The sequence below is a fragment of the Lissotriton helveticus genome, chromosome 3_1 (genome assembly GCF_964261635.1).
Source record: "Lissotriton helveticus chromosome 3_1, aLisHel1.1, whole genome shotgun sequence".
NCBI lineage: Eukaryota > Metazoa > Chordata > Amphibia > Caudata > Salamandridae > Lissotriton > Lissotriton helveticus.
In genome coordinates this window covers 1,395,137,179-1,395,157,808 of record NC_136061.1, presented here as the reverse complement: position 1 = coordinate 1,395,157,808, position 20,630 = coordinate 1,395,137,179, and the positions used below count along the sequence as shown (strand labels likewise).

The following is a 20,630-nucleotide window of genomic DNA, read 5'->3' as shown; positions in this document are numbered from 1 at the left end:
AGATGATAAGGAAAATACGTCCTTTTCTTCCTGACTCAGCCATCAAAACTCTGATTACCTCTCTTGTCCTCTCGTCTCTGGACTATTGCAATGGTCTCTTCCTTAATGCTCAATCCAGAGTAATTACTAAACTGCAGACTATTCAGAATGCAGCTGCCCGTCTGCTTTCGGGCAAGACAAAATATGAATCCATATCCAACAATATAAAGGACTTCCACTGGCTCACGGTGCGAAACAGAATCCACTTTAAGTCTCTCTGTATTGTTTTTAAAGCACTCAACAACCAAGGTCCTCACTTTTTGAAGGAACAGCTACAACAATACAAACCTAACAGAGCTCTACGATCAGCTACCCTCAATCAACTGGTCATTCCTCGCACTAAAACCGTCACATGGGGCGACCGGCGCTTTTTGGTGGCCGCCCCAAGGCTCTGGAACACGCTTCCCCCGAACATCAGGGATAGCCCCTCTCTTTTCCAATTCCGCAAGCTCTTAAAGACCTGGCTATTTGCCCAGTGATCATTTCTTCTTTATGTTGACCGTCACAGATAAATGGTTTTATCAGCGCCAAGACGCCCAAGGGTAAATGATGCGCTTTACAAATATCAAAAATAAATAAATAAATAAATAAATAAAGCCCTTTATTCTTTTAAGCCTCGTATTTGCCACTCCTCCTACACTTCACAAGAATCTTCCTCCTGCACTTCACGAGAATCTTCCTCCTGCACTTCACGAGAATCCCTCCAATGGGCTTCATAAACCCTCAGCTGGATTGTGCTCTTTCCAACAAGCCTAGTATTTCACTCCTTACACACTTTGTGAAACAAACTCACTTTATAGTTTCAAATTCTAAGAACACTTCTTGGTGACATTTCCTACTGACCCATCACATCTGTAGCACTCTTCGTTTATCAACAAATCCCTAAGATAACTTGCTGCCTCTTTAGTTCTGCCAATTACAAGCTAATCACCTTCTCTGGTGGGCTGCCAGCAGTAAAGCTTCCAACATCCTGATAAATTAGCCATCACTGCCAACCCATCATTTCCTCCACGCCAGCCCCTCTTTGAAACATCCACAGTGGACAAACCCATAGCTCACACTTGGCCCTGCCCATGTTACTTGAGTATATTTCCAGGAGGAGATAGCAGATGCCTTACCCATCCCCAGTAAGACCCTACTTTACCAGGCATCATTTTAGTTTCAGGGATATGGCGCGGGTGTCAATTGCACGTCCTCATATCTGCCCTGCTGCTCATTATCTACATATTTCAGTGACAATGCTTTTCCCCTTTATATTTGTATTACATATTTTTATGGTTTGTGTGTGAGCTTAACTTTTTACCTCCTTATGATGTGTGTAGACTTTTGCAACGTTAATAGGAATACTCTGGCATGTTTGTATTGGGACTCACAAAATCCCTCAGCCGCACACTGAAACATTCCTGGGAATAGGCATGAAACTTTCAATTCTGCAGTTGTCTAAAAAGCTGTGGCCACAATAACTCTTCCTGAAAATGGCAGTGTTTGTTTTACCTCCGAAATTACCCTTCACCTCTCTGTTCTGCATAATACAATAATTATTCACTGCTTTATGCCTGCCATTGTTAACATCCCACCCGTACTGTTATCGCAATCAGAGAAGATTGTGGACTATTATTATATAATCGTCTTCGCGGTGGTTATTAATTGTATTGTTATTATTGGTATTTGCACCGCTTTTAAAGTCACAGTAGCCTACCAAAACCTGCCCTCTCTAGAGTGCTGTGGAATTTAGAAGAGATTACTTGATAAATTGGGGTCGACTGAAGAAAGTGTCGCTCCGGTCTTTCGTTTTTTTAAAAGGTGCACATTTTAATGTTCTTTTTTTATTTTTTCATTTTTTATTGTTATTTATTATATGTTCCATTGCGCCCTCCAGTCATTGATATTAGAAGGCCATAGGGAATAATGCCTTGGCGCATCTCACAAGGTTTTGGTGGTTGCGTTTATATTTGCAGATGAAAAAAAAGTGGAAAGTCCCCCAGATATATTCAATGTTTTATCATCCCCTGATAATAGTGAGTATCGGGACTGGCGTTATTTGCTGTGCTTTGTGGCAACACTGAGGTTCTTCCTATTTTTTGTTCTGTCTCATGACACAGGCCTCTTCCACTGCTAGGTCACAAAATTCCACTGTGGCTTGATACAACTTCAAATCCTACAATTACAAATACTTAGAGGCTGATTATGATCACGGTGGGACTGCCACGACAGCCTGTTGTTGTCAGTCCCACTGCCATCGGAACCATGTATTCCACCTGCCATATTAGCATGGCGGACGCAATGTTGGCGTTTGGAAAGACCGGCTGCCACACCTCTGACGGGTTCATTGAGCTCGCCGGTGTCTTAACCCCTTCGACGCTGATGACGAGCTGGGCTCGTCATGAGGTAGCCTCCTGCTACACTGGTGACGAGCCCAGCTCGTCACGTAACATGCGCTTTCGCATATCTCAGCGTGCGAGCGGAATTCCGCCCGCACGCATGCGGTTAAAACTGAATCCAATCCCTACAATGGTGGCGGTTTACCCGCCATGAAAAGGCTGGCAGAAAGGGATATTGGGGACCCATAGCGGGGCCCCCTTCCTCCCTGACCTACAGTTATGGGTTTTGAGGGCACCCTAGGTGCCCCCCTTCATATCCCTGCACCATGTGGCAGGCACAGCATGGTGCCAGCCACGTAGTGCAGGGATATGTTATGTGTTCCCTTTTTGCACAGCAGGGTGTGCTGCAGCCAGCAGCACCCGCCGCAATGCAAAACATAGGCATTGCGAATGTCGTGGTGGCGGTCGCATCGTAATGCCTTATGGCGGGATCACCGACATTCAGTCGGGCGGTCCCATTTGCGAAAGGATGACAGTCAGACAAATGTCCGACCGCCATCCTAATCAGCCCCTTAGTCTTATAGAACTAGGCCTTGCGTTCACTCGGAAACGCTTTGGGGTGTTCTAAGGCCCTGTTTAAAGTGTACCCAACTGACAGTTCCATTTGTCTGCTGTTTGGCGCTCCTCACCTGATGAGTCTGTGCCCAAAGAAGTGGCTCTAGACCTTACAGGCTTATGAGTGCATATGCAATGTTTTTTTTTTGTGGAGCATTGAAGTGAAATTGGTTGAAAAATGTTTCTGGCTTCAGTTTCTATATTCTCCCGTTCATGGAAGAGGGAAGCGGCTACTGGTCTAGACCTGAAAAGATGTTTATGTTTTATATTTTTACATCTGCTCCTTGGATGCAGGCATGGTGCAACGCAACAACTGTAGCGGCCTTGCGTGTTTTCGAGTGACGCACTGAGATCACTTGACACACGAAACGGGAACGCCATTTTAACAATGCATCAATTACAGCTCTCTAAAAATAACTCCTCCGGGCTTATGCTACCGTTTTAACTGGTACAATTTCACACATTTTAAATGTCACTTCATTCCCTGTATGATATGACTCAATCGAAACTGCAGCTATGGTGGGTGAGAGTTTTCACCAACCACTGCTAGTACAAGCACGAATGACCTTGGATGTTTCACTGTAATGGTGATAAAAAGTAACAACAACCAATTGATATGCCAATATATGCGAAATCTGGCAATCCGATGCAATGTTTATTTTTTCTAAATTTTAGTTGCAAACATATGCCACAAAAAAAAGATTTAATGCTGCCACCTTTACGTGGTAGCCTTAATTTTGCAATTATTGCTGGAAATAAATGGCATTATTGGCTTTGTATTTGTGTGACCTGAAGACATAGTTTATATACATAAAGATGACTGAAAAACATATAAAGTTTAGAAAGAAAAGAAAAGCATTGGCAACGTAAACTATTGACCCACCAGAACAGACACTGAGGTGCAATTTTTTAAAAGTGGATGTGCATTTTATTAAGGTGGATGTGCACTTGTGATCAGGATAAATATGTTCACTCAAAGCAAGAGAGTTAATGGGTAATGCAGACTGACTAAAACCCCATGTTCTGTGCGGTACTTGGTGAAAGCAAAATGTGAATTACAGTTGAGCAGGCTAACAGATGAAGCGGGCTGATTCATAGCCCATTTATGTATGTATATATGTATGTTGTGTACATGATGCTTCAGAGAAAACTAAAGATTTCTCTAGACTAGACCCAAAAACAAAAATAAGAGCTAGACGTGTGGATCTATTCTATATCTTTGTGCAGCAGTAGCTGCAGCAAAACAATAAACAAAAATGAAAAAGTTAACAATTTTGATGCAAAATCATTGGTAAATTGCCTTTTTCCTTGTGCATTGGGAAGGCTTGGGTCAGGTCAAGGTTAGGTTTTAACTGCAAAGCTCCATATGGGGGTGAGATGTTTATTCCTACCGGTAAACACTGGCACAATGGGGTGAGGTATTTATCAAGTGCAGTAAACACCTATTGAGTGTGTTCCATCTGAAATGGGGCAAAACCTGCAGAATTTGTTCTTTACTACACCAAATTGTGCTTGTATATATACCTAAGGGTCATTTTTGCCTGGTATATTTTCGGATTTTATTTGGGGAAAATGATTGCCAGGGGTGCAGTAACTCGAAATCAAAATTTTGCTGTGTGCAGTAGTGGGTGTTTAATGGTCCGCTTGAATGCAGGATCATAGAATAAACTTGAGGGTTATGGTTGGAATTGGGTTCGAGAGCAAAGTTTAGTATCATGTTTGGGCTGAGAATAGTTAGAGCTAGTCTTGGGCAGAGGCCAGGTGAGAATTAGAGTTGGATTAAAGTTAGTTTTACGATAAGGGTTTGAATAGTAATCGTTTATGAATTAATTAGTTAATTTTGAACTTACATTTTCACTTTTATGGCTACTGAAACTTAAATTTGGTGTTAAGGAAGTTTCTCGATTTTATTTTCGAGATTGGGTTTTCAAGCAAATAACTTTTCAGAGTTTAAAGTTCAGACTAGTGACTAACTAACACCCACAGCAAGGCAGATAGCACAAATGTTGTGGAGCATGGAAATGATTCTTGTATTCCGGTGTCTCTACAGCGTTCATGTATTTAAACAATTTGAGTATTATTTTGCACCAGCTCTACACGAGGAGATTCTTGTCAAATTTTAGAATTTTCTGCCTGGTGAGATTACAGTGGATTATCAACTCAAAATAATCTCAGGATGGCGACCACTGCCCTCCAACCGACCAGAGGTTGACTATTCCAGATCTCATTTCAGCAATATTCTGTTGTGGTAAGAAAACATTTTAGCAAGCGTTGACTGGAGCTCTCCAAATAGCGTGCCCTCTTAGATTATGCTAACATATCCTGCCCTTCCTTTGCCTGGCACTGATTGGGAGTTTATACACACCGTTTGGAGTTGTGGTGCAGGAAGATGCCACATGCTTTTTCTGTGTGTTATCACGATTGTTTTCTGTGTTACTTTATACAATATTTCTGTTTTATTTTGCAAAATCTGTTTGCTGTGCTGGACCATGTAGAAGGAAAAAATAGTACAAAAAACAGAAAACTACCTTGGTGTCCGTTCAGATGTGGCACACATTTGAAAATAAAAAACGATTGAAGCTTAAATAGGCTGGGCTACACAGCCAGCACTATCAGTGAGCAACATTGGGGCGAACGGGTATGAAGGAGAGTTGGAATTTGATAAAAACCACATAAAAAAGGAACATAAGTGATTCCAGTACCTTTAGCTGCCCTAATTATGTGTGAGAGTCAGAGTCACATAGACTAGTGATAAATGAATGACAAGTAAAGCATAGGCGTCCTCCATAGCCTGGCCAGACTGCAGACAAATGTTCTTGGCCAGGAAGTCCCTGGCATCCTGAAGTTGAATAAACACCAGTGATATACCTTCATCAGTTAGACTGCGGGTAATGGGGAACCACAGAGGGATGTCAACCCTCAGTGTAATTAAATCATATTTAAGTCTGATGTTTTCTCCTCCTTCTCAGGGTAATCCATCTTGAATCAGGAAAAATATAGGTTTAGCATCCTAAGAAAGAAAGACGAATACTCCTGGTAGCAGCCGTCATTACGATTTTGTCTTTTAAGTGTTCTCCAATTCAACCAGAACAGTACCTCCTCCCATGACCTTTTCACTTGAACCTCTACCAGTAGTTGAAAAGATATGTGTAGCTCAAGGATTTTACAACAATCATCTCTCAGAAGATCAGGGAACGGGAGCATCATTGCCTTGACATTCTCCCCTCTGGTACTGGTGGAACATAAAGCACTCTGCCAAGGGTGGTTCTGACAAGATGTTTCAGCTGCCAGAGCTACGTCTCCACATGAACAGTAGATGTCGAAGCACAATTCTTGAAGGAATACCCATGCTGCATAAAATCCCCCTGTTTTTGAGACTCGGGCTACAGTGATGACACTACCCAACCCAAGCCACCAGTCTGCTGCTCTGTCCTTTAGATTATGGCCATTGCTTCCTTCATGGAACTCTTTGTTGAAGAGTCCCCCCAGTCTGCATTACATTGGTTCCTCGCCTGCCCTTGTGTGGATCTAGCAGTAGCAATTCCCTGTCTCAGTTATGCCAATTGATGGTCAGCGGCATCGTGAACGCCGATGGAGATCTTGATGGGCATCTTCTGTTACAGCTCAGCAGGTAAAGGCTCACAATTAACATGAAAGGGTGGGCGGGTAAGTGATCAGAAGGATGGATGGATGGTTGGATGGAGGATGGATGGGTGGTTGAAAGGATGGATGAATGGATGTGTGGATGGATGGAAGAAAGGATGGATGGCTGAGTGAAAATGATGGAAAGATGATTGTATGGATGGGTGGATGGATGGAAGAATGAGTGGATGGTTGAGTGAAAGTGTTGCTGGATGTTTGGATGAGTAGAAGGATGGATGAGCAAAGGAGTGGACGGATGTGTGAAATGATGAATGGCTGAGTGAAAGGGTGGATGGATAGGTGAGTGAAAGGGTAGATGGATGAATCAGTGGATGGATGGGTGGGTGGATGAATGTATGGGTGGATGGATGGGTAGGTGGATGGTTAAATGAAAGAGTGGATGGAAGGATGAGTAAAAGTGTGGATGGATGAATGGATGGAGTGAAAGGGTGGATGGAGGAGTAGAAGGGTGGATGGTTGAAAGGATAAATGGAGGGATGGATGAGTGAAAAGGCTGGGTGGATGGAAGGTTCGAAGAAGGGTGTATAGGTTGGGACAGGGACATTTTGAACTACAGTGGGAGTGGAGTTCTTGATGGGCTTCTTTTGTCTGCAAATTGACAGACAAAGGCTCATAATTAATGTGAAAGTGTGGGTGGGTAAGTGAGTGAAAAGATGGATGGATGTGTGAGTGAAAGGGTGGATGGATGGGAAAGTGACAGGGTGGGTGGATAGGTTGATAGATGAATGAGTGAAAGGATGGGTTTATGGATGGATGAGTGAAAGGGATGCTGGATGGATGGATGCATGGATGGATTGAGTGAAAGGTTGAATGGATGGATGGGTGAAATGGTAGATGGATAAGTGAGTAAAAGGATGGGTGGATCATTGAAGGGTAGATAGATTCTTAAGTGATTGGATGAGCGAAAGGATGGATGGATGAGCGAAAGGATGGATGGATGGATGAGTGAAGGGTGGATTGAGGGATGGATGACTAAAAGGCTACATGGATAGATGTGTAGATTTGATGTATAGGTTTGTATACAAATGGGCAGAGGGATGGATAGGTGGACAGAGGGGTGGATGGTGAAAGACTATAATGGATGAAAGAAATAATGGATGACAGAATGTGAACTGAAATGGTGGATATCAGTGGGTAGATGGAAGGATAAAAGGATGAATGGATAGATGCTTGGATGAAAAAGGCAAGAGAACTCTTCTGGGTAGGGTTGCAATGACTTGCTTTGCTTGATTTGTGCCATAAGAGCTTTGGTTCAAAGTGGGGTGTATTATAGTTTTCTGGCTACTCCCCTGCTGCTGGTTGACCAAGTCTTCAAACATTTGCATTAGTTGATGCGGGGAGGATCGTCACAGCATAAAAACCGCTCTGTCTTCTTTTGCATCTTTCTGCTTGCTTTCTTTAAGGGGCATGATGAGACTGTCTCAGATGCTGGGCAATAATAAGGGAGCGCATGGCCTGAAGACAATCGATGACCTTAAAGGTTGAGTGATCAGATTTTGAGAAGCAAAAACCGGGATAAGCCAGACATAAAAGTAGGACAAATTACTTTAGCATTACTTATGACTGGCCTGTCCTGAATTTTGTGCGGGGGGTTGAGGTTTGTGCGTGTATGTACATAATATGGCCCCACATTTACAAGCTATACCTACATAACATTCGCTATGGCATCACTTTTGCCCGCACTCTGTCTCTGCTCTGCTGCAGCATGTTTGCAGCCTATCTCCTCCTGCATTGCTTGAAACAGACACATTACTTAACGAGAGCACACCTTTCACTTCTCCTTAAAAGGTTGACTTGACCTTGTCCCAAAAACCGGGACATACTTTTAAAATTAAGAAAACCGTTGGGACACCGGGACAGCACTCGGAAAACCGGGACTGTCCAGGGAAATCCGGGGCGGCTGGTCACCCTACCTAAAGGTAAACATCACTAGTGCTCAAAACACTAATGACCCAGGTCGGTTTAGGGCATTCAATTTTGAAAGAGCTAGTGTATTGCTTATCGCAATTTTTTCTCTCAGCAGACACACCTCCCACTTCTCATCAGTAAGGGGTAGGGAATACACCAGTCAAAAAGCCCATCTTAAAAACAAGCCCGCTCCCTATCCAGACAGAAGCGAAACCCACACCCAAATGTGATGAAAAAAATATGTGGAAGCGCGATAACACCTCACGGGCGCACCACCAATGGGACCCCTGGTAGGTACTCACCAGGACGGCCCTGTTATCATCATCATCGGTGCTATCGGGCTTAAAGAAACGTGTCCAAATGAAAACCAATTGTGTTACCAGTAATAGGTGCAGTGGAAAAACATACAAAGACAGTGATGTCACACAACATAAACCATATATACACAAAACCACGCACACAGCACGAACAGATAACTTTATTCTTGTTCCTCTATGCTGCTAGCGTATATTAAAAAAGTGAAAATGGCTACTACCTATAGAGCCATGTTCTCCTTGCCAACATGTTTCATTGCCATGGTGATATTCAGGCAATTTCTTCAGGGTAGCAACTTTTTATGCCACTGCATTGGACACCAGGGTTTCAAATTACCTCTATCGGCAAAAGTTTCTCATACCAGCCAAGAGGTCTTTAGACAAAAGGTTTTTTGGTTATCTCCATTTGTGAGTAACCTAGCCACTCCTTCCGTTATCCTTAGCGGTAATAGGAGCGCGGTCGGCGTTCTATCATCGAGCCATGATAGAACGCCGACCGCGCTCCTATTACCGCTAAGGATAACGGAAGGAGTGGCTAGGTTACTCACAAATGGAGATAACCAAAAAACCTTTTGTCTAAAGACCTCTTGGCTGGTATGAGAAACTTTTGCCGATAGAGGTAATTTGAAACCCTGGTGTCCAATGCAGTGGCATAAAAAGTTGTTGCCCTGAAGAAATTGCCTGAATATCACCATGGCAATGAAACATGTTGGCAAGGAGAACATGGCTCTATAGGTAGTAGCCATTTTCACATTTTTAATATACGCTAGCAGCATAGAGGAACAAGAATAAAGTTATCTGTTCGTGCTGTGTGCGTGGTTTTGTGTATATATGGTTTATGTTGTGTGACATCACTGTCTTTGTATGTTTTTCCACTGCACCTATTACTGGTAACACAATTGGTTTTCATTTGGACACGTTTCTTTAAGCCCGATAGCACCGATGATGATAACATGGCCGTCCGGGTGAGTACCTACCAGGGGTTCCATTGGTGGTGCGCCCGTGAGGTGTTATCGCGCTTCCACATATTTTCTTCATCACATTTGGGTGTGGGTTTCGCTTCTGTCTGGATAGGGAGCGGGCTTGTTTTTAAGATGGGCTTTTTGACTGGTGTATTCCCTACCCCTTACTGATGAGAAGTGTGAGGTGTGTCTGTTGAGAGAAAAAATTGCGATAAGCAATACACTAGCTCTTTCAAAATTGAATGCCCTAAACCGACCTGGGTCATTAGTGTTTTGATGACTTTCTGAGTGGAGGGCGACCTAGGTCTGTGTTTCCCTCTCAGCTCCGTGTTTGATGTGCAAACATCACTAGTGCACCAAGGCTTCCTCTACACTCTAGCGTGGACCTCTGGTCCCTATGACATCCGCCATTTCTTCTTCAGCTCCGTAGAGGGAGCCTATGCCATGACTCCTTTATGTGTTTTAAGTACTTGCTTAGTGTAGTGAAGGGCATTTCGAAGAGAAGAGAGAGGTAGAAGCGAGCAGTTGCTTTTCAGTTCTGCTTTGCTCATCTGTGAGGTCTTTTGATTTATAGCTCACCAGCATAGCACAATATCCAGAAGAATTTTGGGCAAGAAGTTTGATTTTAATGCACCCATAACTGTGATTCATACATTTTCCACCAGGCCGCCATTTTCTAGCTTCATAAACAACAGTTCACTTTTATTTAGAAAATATTTCCCTTCACCATATATTTGTTTGTTCCTAAGCTCTTTGTCTCATCACTTCTTAATCTACAAAGTCTAGGTCCCTGACAATCTGAATTAGAATTTCACAATTTTGGTGACTGGTGGTACCATGTTCAGCATACCCAATCTTATCTAAGGAATCAGGCTGGCTTAGTGAGTTAAAAATTTGCCGCTGAGAAATGTCGGGATCTGACAGTTTGGAGAGGCTACCTCAGCCTTCCATCCTTCTGAGGGCAATAAAATCAGTACCCATAAATTGGGCAGTAATAAAATCTGTTGCTTGAAGTGACTAGAAAATTCAGCAGTGGGGTATAAAGCGCTAAAAACACTTTAATATTATTTATTATCATCATCATCATCATCCCTGCATTAATCTCCATTTTTCCTGAATTACGGTGTGGTTGACTTGTCAGTGGTGGCTTAAATCTTCTAAAAAGGGACCTTATGGCACTTCACTCCTGAAACACTGGTCAAATTCCATGTTGATTTACTTAATGCATTATAGTCTATGTGCTAGAATACCAGAGGTATAGAATATAAAAATAAGAAAATGCTGTGATTCATCCCATATTTTGGCAGAAAACATGGCGAAACCTGTGACTTTCGAAATCTAAAGCCTCCACTGGCTCCCTGTTCAGAAAAGAATCAAGTAAAGATTATGTGCTCATCCAACCAATGGAACTTAGATGAGGGGCTGGGGCAGATAAAGGTCCAGCATAAATGCCACCACAGATACTATGCCGATAAGGGTATGCAGTTCCTGTAAAGAGAGAAGATTAAAGGGCTACCCGAAAGCAGGTGCGGGGATGGTCCCTTAGGAGCAAGGACCCTCACACACCCCCGAGGGGTGTCATGCTTCATCATTGGGGGCTCCTCGTTTGGCTGGCACTGCAATGCCCAACGGGCCCAGCAGAGGAGCTCTTTGACAGTGTTATTTTGTTTTTGCCGATGTGAAGGGTGAGGTGTGATGGTGTTTGTGAGAAATGTGAGTATATTGGTCAAAGCAATGTGTGCAGTAAAAATAACAAAAAGAACCCAAAATACTATTTAATGACTGAGTTCCATTGTTATGATTAAAAACTATGATCTTGCAAGAGATGGATATAATGATCCACTCCAGCTCTAGACGGTGTTTTTAGAGAAATAGAAGGTCAACATGTTTTATGCCTATTACTGTCATAAAGATCATGGCATTTCGTCAGGCCCGAAATCCTATTCTACTCATGGTAGGATGGGAAACAATTGCATGTAAATAATACCATACCCTGGATAGATCATACTGATATGTAGTATACCTTTCCGGACAAATAGAGGAGAACCAAAAAGAAAGGAAAGGAAAAGAAGAAGGAAAGGAAAAGAGCCTCAGATGAATTAGCCGAACAGACGCACACTGGTGTACTGAAGTTCGGTTGACGGCGTATGCGTCTAGTAGTCGACCTACTACCCCTTCAACCAATATCTGCAAGATTCTGCCCTCAAATACCTTCAGGGAATCATAAACAAATACTGATTACACCATCTGATCTAGAGGAGACCACTCACTGAACATACCCTCCGGAGACACCGACAATTATGTCACTCCCACACAACCATTCACAAACTCATACCAGTACTTACACACTCATTTACTGATTCATAGATCTACACACACATCCACACTACATACAGTCACTCATACACCCGCTCACTCACTAATACAGCAACTGACATATCCACTCATTCACCCTTACAGCCACTCAAACACTGAGTCAGTCACCCATAAAGCTATTCACACACCTAGGTACTCATCCATACAGTCAATCACACAGCCACTTATTCACTGATAACGTTACTCACACACCCACTTACTTACTCATAAAGACACTAACATGTAAACACTCACCTATACAGTCACTGACACAAACACACTCACCCACACAGCCATTCTCACATTCATTCACTCACCCAGTCACTCATAAACCACATCACTCACCTATATTGCATTTCTCATACCCAGTTACTCACCCATATACTACTGACACATCTACTCGCCCATAAGCTATACAAACACTCATTCACCCATACAGCCCCTCACACACACACTCACTAACCCATACAGCCACCAACTCACCCACTCACTCATCCCAAAACCTCCTGGTTGAAGTGTTACCAGCCAATCAAATGTCAGTAGTGTCTCAGCATGTTATTGGGCTCCCAGACATAGATATAACATGGGGAAAATGTGTTTTGGACCCCCTTTTTTCTCAGGCCCCAATTGACGGATTACCCAGACACTTTCAGCAGCTGAACCAAAAAGAGGGCATTATTTTTCTACTTACGTGACGATTTGTCAAAGTAAAGCAGATGAAGTTAAGAGAGATCTTAATTTTCTCACAGAAGGAAGGAGGAAAAAAAGTCAAGTGACAAGAAAGAACTTAAGATGATCAAAGGTTACCACATGTATCATCAGAAATTGAGAGGCATATTAACAAAACACTGGAACCTCATTAAGAGTAATACTGTGATTAGTCATGCAATCCCTAAGAAACCTCTGCTTACTTTCAGGCGCACCAAGTCTATGCACCTGGAATTGATGGTCAATAGTCCAGAGACACAACAACTGGACACATGGCTAAGAGACAAACATGGGTTTCAAAAATGCCACAGATGTAAGGTGTGCAAACATGGTCTGAACGTACAAGAATTCACATCAACTTTACAAAAAACTTTAATCAAGATACGCAATTCATATAATTGCAGGAGTGATTGTGTGATCTATATACTGCAATGTCCGTGTTCCAAGATGTACCTGGGTAGTACCATTCACATGGTACATGTGAGGATTCTACAGCATTTGAGAGCTGTTAACAATAAAGACAAAAACTATCCAATTGCTCGGCATATGCATGAATCCCAAAATAGCAAATTTGATAAATTGGTGCAGTTTGTAATTGATTCAGTTCCCAAAAGTAGGAGGGGAGGCAACAGAGAACTACAGTTGAGGCAGTTAGAGTCGGAATATATCATCCCTCTAAATTCAAAAATTCCTAATGGACTGAATTTTGATGAAGAACTCTATGTCCATATATGAAGAATATATGAAGAATGCGAGGAAACTCCTCTGTTCCCTTTAGGACCAGCTGTAGATAGATTACATTAATGTTGCAGATTTTTTAGACTCAAATAGTTTGCACTGTTTTTGCACTTTATTGTCTAATTGTTTATCTTTATTTTTTGGAGGTGTAAAGAATAATAATTATGTGATGAATTTTTCAATATTTATTTAAGACAATTGAATGAAATTTGATGAATATGTCAGTAAGAGTGAATTGCTGCATCATATAATTGGTGTTATGCATTTTTATTACAAGCAGTTGTATCAGTGGTAATTTTGATACTGGCTTTTCAGTTGAAAGTCTAGGGTCACTGATGATAAGAATGTCTGGTCATTAAGGGGTTAGGAAGGGCACATACAATCCCGCTTGGGATGTCGAGGCCCGATCCTAACCCTGTGTAACGGATGAAAAGATTATGCCATCAAGTATCCAGGATGTGTAAAGGCATAAAGAGGTGAAGAGTGATATGATAATAATAATTTTTATCATTGGTTTTAATTTAATCCAAATTGGGACCTTGATTTACTCTAAGCCATTTCATAATATGAGGACAGAGGCTGTAACAACTGGTTTGTTTATGAAGACAGTTTGAATCAAAGGTGACATTTATAAACCTGTTTTATTGTTGACTTTATATTTATTATTTTTTACTATGCACATTTGCACTCATAAGCATTGAGCTTTGCACTTGCACTTTAGGTGAGAAAAGATAAAGTAAGAGAAAAAAAAGGAATAAGCGATAAGCGAGGATGAACGTGTGAAAGTACTTTGACTATGTCTGTGCCGCCCTGTCCGTACAACGCAGTGATGCTTATCTAAGGGTGAGAAAATGGCGTCTATGATATGTGAACAAGGCAGTGGAGACTGCTGAAATGCGTTATGCCATTGTGATCAAGGAAAATAAAACCACTTAAAGAAAGTATTCCAGCTGGGTCAGTGCCTGCTTTGAAGTGAGATATATACATATATATCTTTCAGGCACAGAGTGACGAATAAATTATGCAAAAAAGAAGCAGAGAATTCAGAATAGTTCTCAAGTTTAGGTGGAAAGCAGCTCCTTTATAGAGCACTCTCAACACCAGCAACACTCACTCTATATCTGCTCACCTCAAATGTCTGCTTTTCTATCAAACTCTTTAAGCATAGGATTAGCACAGTGCCTTCCACACCGAGATTGAAAGGGACAACGTCTTTTTCTATTTCTACAGCAAAGTCTTTAAGCATAGGACTAGCACAGTGCTGTTCTTGCCGAGCTTTAAAATGACAAAAGCCATTTACCACTCCAGGCACAGTATTACAGCTTTAAATTGATAAAATACTAACCAAGCCAACCTGAAATGAGTAAAAGCAACCCCTGACACAGTGTTTCGCTCTAATTAGAGCTCTTCAGAGAGGTATAGCTTTGTCCAGACACAAGGGAGCACCCGGTATAAGTCAAAGTGGTAAATGGCTTTTGTCATTTTACAGGTCGGCAAGGACAGCGCTGTGCTATAGGACTGTTGGGAATCATATCGCGGGCCTAGAAGTTGTTGGAACCTTCTCATTTGTGTTTTGTTTAGTTTACCATTTTAACTCCCTTTAATTTCCTACATGCAAACAAAGACATTTTTTTAAAGCCAGAACTCTGACTTGGCATTGACTTTATTGTGCATTATTATTGCTCTGTGGTGAGTCACAGTCCTGCTTTGGGAGCAGTGGCTTAATTCTTTTTTTAATGACTTGAGGCCCTGAATAAGTAACAGTAACACTCTCTGTGCTTTTTGTAATAGGCTCGGCCATGCTTATTTCTGATAAGCTACTGCCTTTGAACTCCTCCTAAACAAGCCAAATGTATTATTTAAAACTCCAGGACAGTGATTAACCCTTGACATCATTTACCCAATTTCCTGGTTGTTTACATTTTTTTATTCTCATTTCCTCTCTTCAAATGTTTATTTTAGCCCCTTCAGCCATTGGTCTTTTTAACTGTCATTCAACTTTCACTTCAGTCACTCGTTCTCATGTGCTGTGATCGAATACGTTTCCCTAATTTCAATTTTATAGCCACCTAAAAAGAAGTGCACTTTAGCGGCAGGGCTGGTGGACCAAAAATTTACTTTGCCAATGTTTTTTTTCTTTCTATTCCTTTATACTGTTTATTCTTTTTTGTTATCTTTGTATGTTTCGGCTGTGTGTCCGGGTATGGTAATACCAAGCTAATAGGAATACCTTGTTTTCCATCAATAAAAATCATATATTCGTGTGGAGGGCATTAAAACTAAAAAGGGGGGTTTCTTGTACTTTGTACAGCTGTTTGTTAGGAAGGAACCTTACTGTTATATTAAAATTGTATGCAATTTGTTTTAATTAAAATTTTTATTGCAATTATGTAGCCACCACTTTAGTCAGAGGCCTTATTATTTGTTGTTTCTTTTCCATCTATTTTTGTGGCATTTGCTTGCAATTTTAATAAAAATCAATAAACATTGCCCCAGCTCCCCAAAGCCTGGCCTATTGGCTTTGTCATTGCTTGTTATTTGTCATAATTACATCATTTTTTGTTTTACCGTAAAAATGGCAAATAAACTGAAAATTAACACAATTCTGATTCTTTCAAACAATTGCATAATTTCTCGCTTTCTATGATACTTTTACATGCAATGAGTGCTTTGGTTGTCATAAAATAAATGTAGGAACCCAAAAATTTTCTTAGGAACCTAGCACCAACACTGTCAAATGCCAACTGTTGCCTAATACCAAGGCTGCCTAGTTCAGATTCCATCTCATGCTTCTTTCTTCCAACACACTACATTTCCGGAAATACAAAATGGCAGTAGTCGTATATAAAATCGCACCTCCTATTAGGATATACATTTAGTGGGTACACATATCTTGTAGAGCAGTATGGTTGGTGATATAACCGATATATAAACAACCTTCTACCACAGGTGTCAATGGCAGTGGTTAAATAGGGGTGAATGGCTAGCCAGCCAAGATGGCGGACATGCTTTCCTAACGCTCAACTCGTCTCACCCCATTATCCTGTAGAATCGGGCTGTGTACGCCTGCCGCGCCATCCTGAACTGCTGTGAGAACACAACGGAGTAGACCCTGATTGCACTGGGACCAAAAGAAAAACAAAATAACAGCTAGCGACGACGGCACTGGACGTGGGAGAGCGGCCTGGGGCTGCACAGCACACACCACTGGCAGCAGCCTGCAGATGTGGGGGAGGCTGATGTGGCCCACTGGATCTGAGCAGTGCTACCCGCCCCACATCGGAGGACATGGACGAGCTGGGATGCCCATGGGAGTTGCATTTAGCGGGGAGACGCCTGCACAGATGGAGAGGACCCTGTCATGGGAGAGGGAAGCATGGGCAGTGCTGGCGACTCGTGGCTGGCCCCCATGGAAAGCAGGCATTGCCGGACACTGCGGGGTGCCGCCGGGACACAGTGAAGCCCCAGAGGAAGGTGCTTCTCCTTTTCCCACCCTCCCCCTGTCTGGGGAACACGGTGCCAGTGACATCAGAGGGTTGCGCCTGTATAGCGGCCGGAACTTGGGGGCCATCTAGTGGCGGATGCACAGGCCTCTGCTCTGTGGTCGGAGGTTGGCAAAACAGGGCCGCAATTGCCCCAATAACAACCTCGATGACATGCCTGCAGCACACAGACTGGAGCAGAGGCAGGCAGGAGGAGGCGCGCACTGCGCGATACTGAGCATGGACACCATGGGGGAAGACGAGCCGCAACTCCGGAAAAACACCCACAACGAAAATCACACAGACCTGGGAAGTCTAACAAGCCCAACTCCCCCCAAGTTAACAGAGGAGATCAACAGGACCACCAGGCTGCGTATCACAGGATGGGGGCCCTACACACAGTAATTAAAAGGGGCACAAAGAACAGAAGTAGACCGCCAAGCTAAGTGAAGCCCACGAGTGAGGTGCAGTGAAGGCCACACAGTATGCAACTGGCAGCTTAACAGGTCGAATCTGTTATGCAGCAGATCTGTGATTGCCCCATTTGAAAAGCTGTGAATTAAGTGCCCAGGCAGATAAGCCTCACAAGAGAAATCACAGGCCACATTCAGTGCTCCCACATGAAACAACCGGGATGCAACCAACCACATGGGCTGCCTACCGCACCTAGGGCCCAGAGAACGGTACCCAGAAAAACCAGCATAGGTGCTAGGCAGATGTCACAGACACTGAATGTTCCAACGTCACTTGCCCAGTTGCCTGCATTGATGTAGGACACAAGACGGCTGTTGGCGCTGTTCAGCGCGCGCAGCTGGCACTCAACAACAAGAGAGCTGTAGGCACAAAATCTGCTGAACACTTGCATGCCCACACCCCAGCAGCTAGTCATGGGCCAACTTCGGACCAGCACGTAGCAGGCTTCCACTCACCCGGGCACGCTGGAACCCTAACAGGAAGAACGGGCGCAGTGGGCGAGACCCCTGATTCCGCAATCTCCACAAAACTCGACTCAGTGCTAGCAGCGGTGGAGAAAATAGGTCTCGCACAGGGGTACACCTTCACCTCACTGGAATCCAGCATTGACAGGGTCATGTCAGATTTCACCCTGCTACGAGAGGGTCATCGAAAACTAGCTGAGAGAATCCAAGCAAACAAAAGCAATCTATCTAAACTGGCTCCTACCACTCGCAGTCATGCAGAAGCACTACAGGATGTTATGGACAGGGTAGCCACTCTGGAGGACAAACTGGATGAAGCAGAGGGTAGGTCGAGGTGTAACAATATACGCGTGGTGGGCCTCCCAGAGGGGGAGGAGGGACAAGATTACACTTATACTGCAGGAACCGCAATAGTAGGGCCACCTCCAGGATTCTTGACCTGGGAATAGCAGTGGCGAACGCTTGATCACTAAGCTTTGGAAACACCCTGATGCCTCCAAACATAGAAATGTGGAGATACTCAATGCACACCTGGACTAAAGCAGAAGGCGTAGCACTACGACGCGAGGACACGTTAGGCTTACGCAAGGTACCTTTGGCCTCACACTGGGATACAATCTGGCAGCTTTAACCTCCCCGCAGGACGCTGACACTCCACCTCAGCCCCCAAGGGAGACCAAGCCCCGATCCAGATAGTCCCCCACTGAAAACACCCAGGATAGAATACACCCATGTGCATTCCCCGTGACGCGCCTACATTCGCCCTTAGAATAGGATTATACCCACTGATAATGTAGAGGTAGGGTCTGAAAAACACAAGAGCCGGTCCCAAGTTTCACACCTATTCAGTACTAATTTCTCCCAGTTCCGTTACAATCCGGCTCCAAAGTTTTGAAATATGCAGTAACAGGCGGTATGTGCACAAGTGCAGAGCATGTAACCATCACTGAGTAAGACTTGCTTAACCTGATGTGAAAATGTAGTAATGACCTTGCAACACAATGTAACAGAATGTTTATTATGCGGCATGTCTTGAAAATGTTTGTTAACATGCAAATATAAAAGTCAATAAAAACAGATTTTCAAAAATGGCAGTGGTTAAAGGATCCACTGCACAATAAAATCACACAAAAGATACTAAAGCAGTTCAACGAACAGTATATTGATTTAATTTAGTAACAATTCTGATAAATTCCATCGTAGGACATTTACATTTGCTCTTACTCACAATTAACTTTTAGCATGTACTGTGTAAGTAATGACTTTATTTGCATACGTTAATTAAAACCATTGCATTACAATAAAAAAAGAACATTTAAATTAAAAAAATCCTGTGCAATTGGCAAAAGTAAAACGTTCTAGTAAAGTGCTATTATTAAGTGCCAGCTATTGTCTCGGGACTCATTTTCATATTTGCGTTTCACAGTAGCCCTATGGCATGTATTGTGCTTAGCGGTATGGCATGGCGGTGGGAAGTTTTTACCCTTTATTGAAACTTGTTCGGTTAACATGGGACGCTCCTTTCTGTAAACATGTTTTCCTTGTGTTGTTGTAAGAGTTTACGGGGCCTCCATACTTTGTCTCTGTTACACTATGGAGTTGAATCATATAATTTACAGATCTGGGTTTAATGGCATTTTCTTTGTCTTTCTCATTTCTATCTATACTATGATTTTGGAAATCTCTCTGACTACACTTTGTTACTTTTTGCAGTCTTGAAGTGTTGGCTGTGGTTCATAACTCTACTTATTTCAAGTGTTGAAGACTTTATCTGTGTACAATAAACCAATAGATCAATATACTGTTCTTCCGACTGCTTAAAGAGTGCTTTGATTTTTTTGTGTGAAACACAACATTCACTGTCTCTTTTGCTTCCGATTGAAGGTTCTTAATCCTTACATTCCCCGTTTGGCACTGTTTTAATTTCTCTTAATTCTGCTTTAATAATTTTCTGGCCTTCTCTCGCTTGTTTTGGATTAAGGCCTGTTGCAAAACAAACCCAGTTTCCCAAAAAGAGCGCTGCGCCCCAAAACCTGCACTCACCCGAGCAAATGAATACCTTGCATAGACAGTTTGCCGGCCATGTGCGCGTCATGTGACCAGTGCTTCTTAATGAACAGCTGCACTGCCAACCAGACAGCAACGCGAAAGAATTATCTGTTGCTCACAGACCTGACGGGGATCAGTGACAGGAAGGAAACAATGGTGTTACTGCCTATGTGGCTGCTTTAGATAAGGGGTGCAGCATGGAGATTAAACATGTCTTCTACCTAATTAGTTGATCAAGAGCTGCTAGATTTATAATTGGCCCCTGCGTGGCCTATCGATTTTCAACTTAATTATTTTATTCTTTATATCAGCCTCTTCCATGAATATTAAATTATACTACTTGGATCCCTCCCCGTGGCGTCCATAATATCCTTTTTATCAGTACTGTGCAAATGGGAAGGTTGTATTCAATGAAAGGCTGAGGATAGGCTGGTAGCACAATGGACTGCATGTTCAGTATTAGGCTATTGTCAGTACAGCAGTGCTGGAAGCATGGGAATCATCTCAGGGAGTCGTGGATAGCTTCAGAAACCACTCA

The 20,630-nt window shown here is 42.8% G+C and overlaps 1 protein-coding gene across 1 annotated transcript in view; it reads left to right on the top strand.

Annotated features, from left to right (window-relative positions):
* Nucleotides 1–20,630, top strand: part of LOC144824255 (adenylate cyclase type 5-like) — an 883,805-nt gene that overhangs the window by 266,224 nt on the left and 596,951 nt on the right. The gene's annotated exons all lie outside the window — the stretch shown is intronic.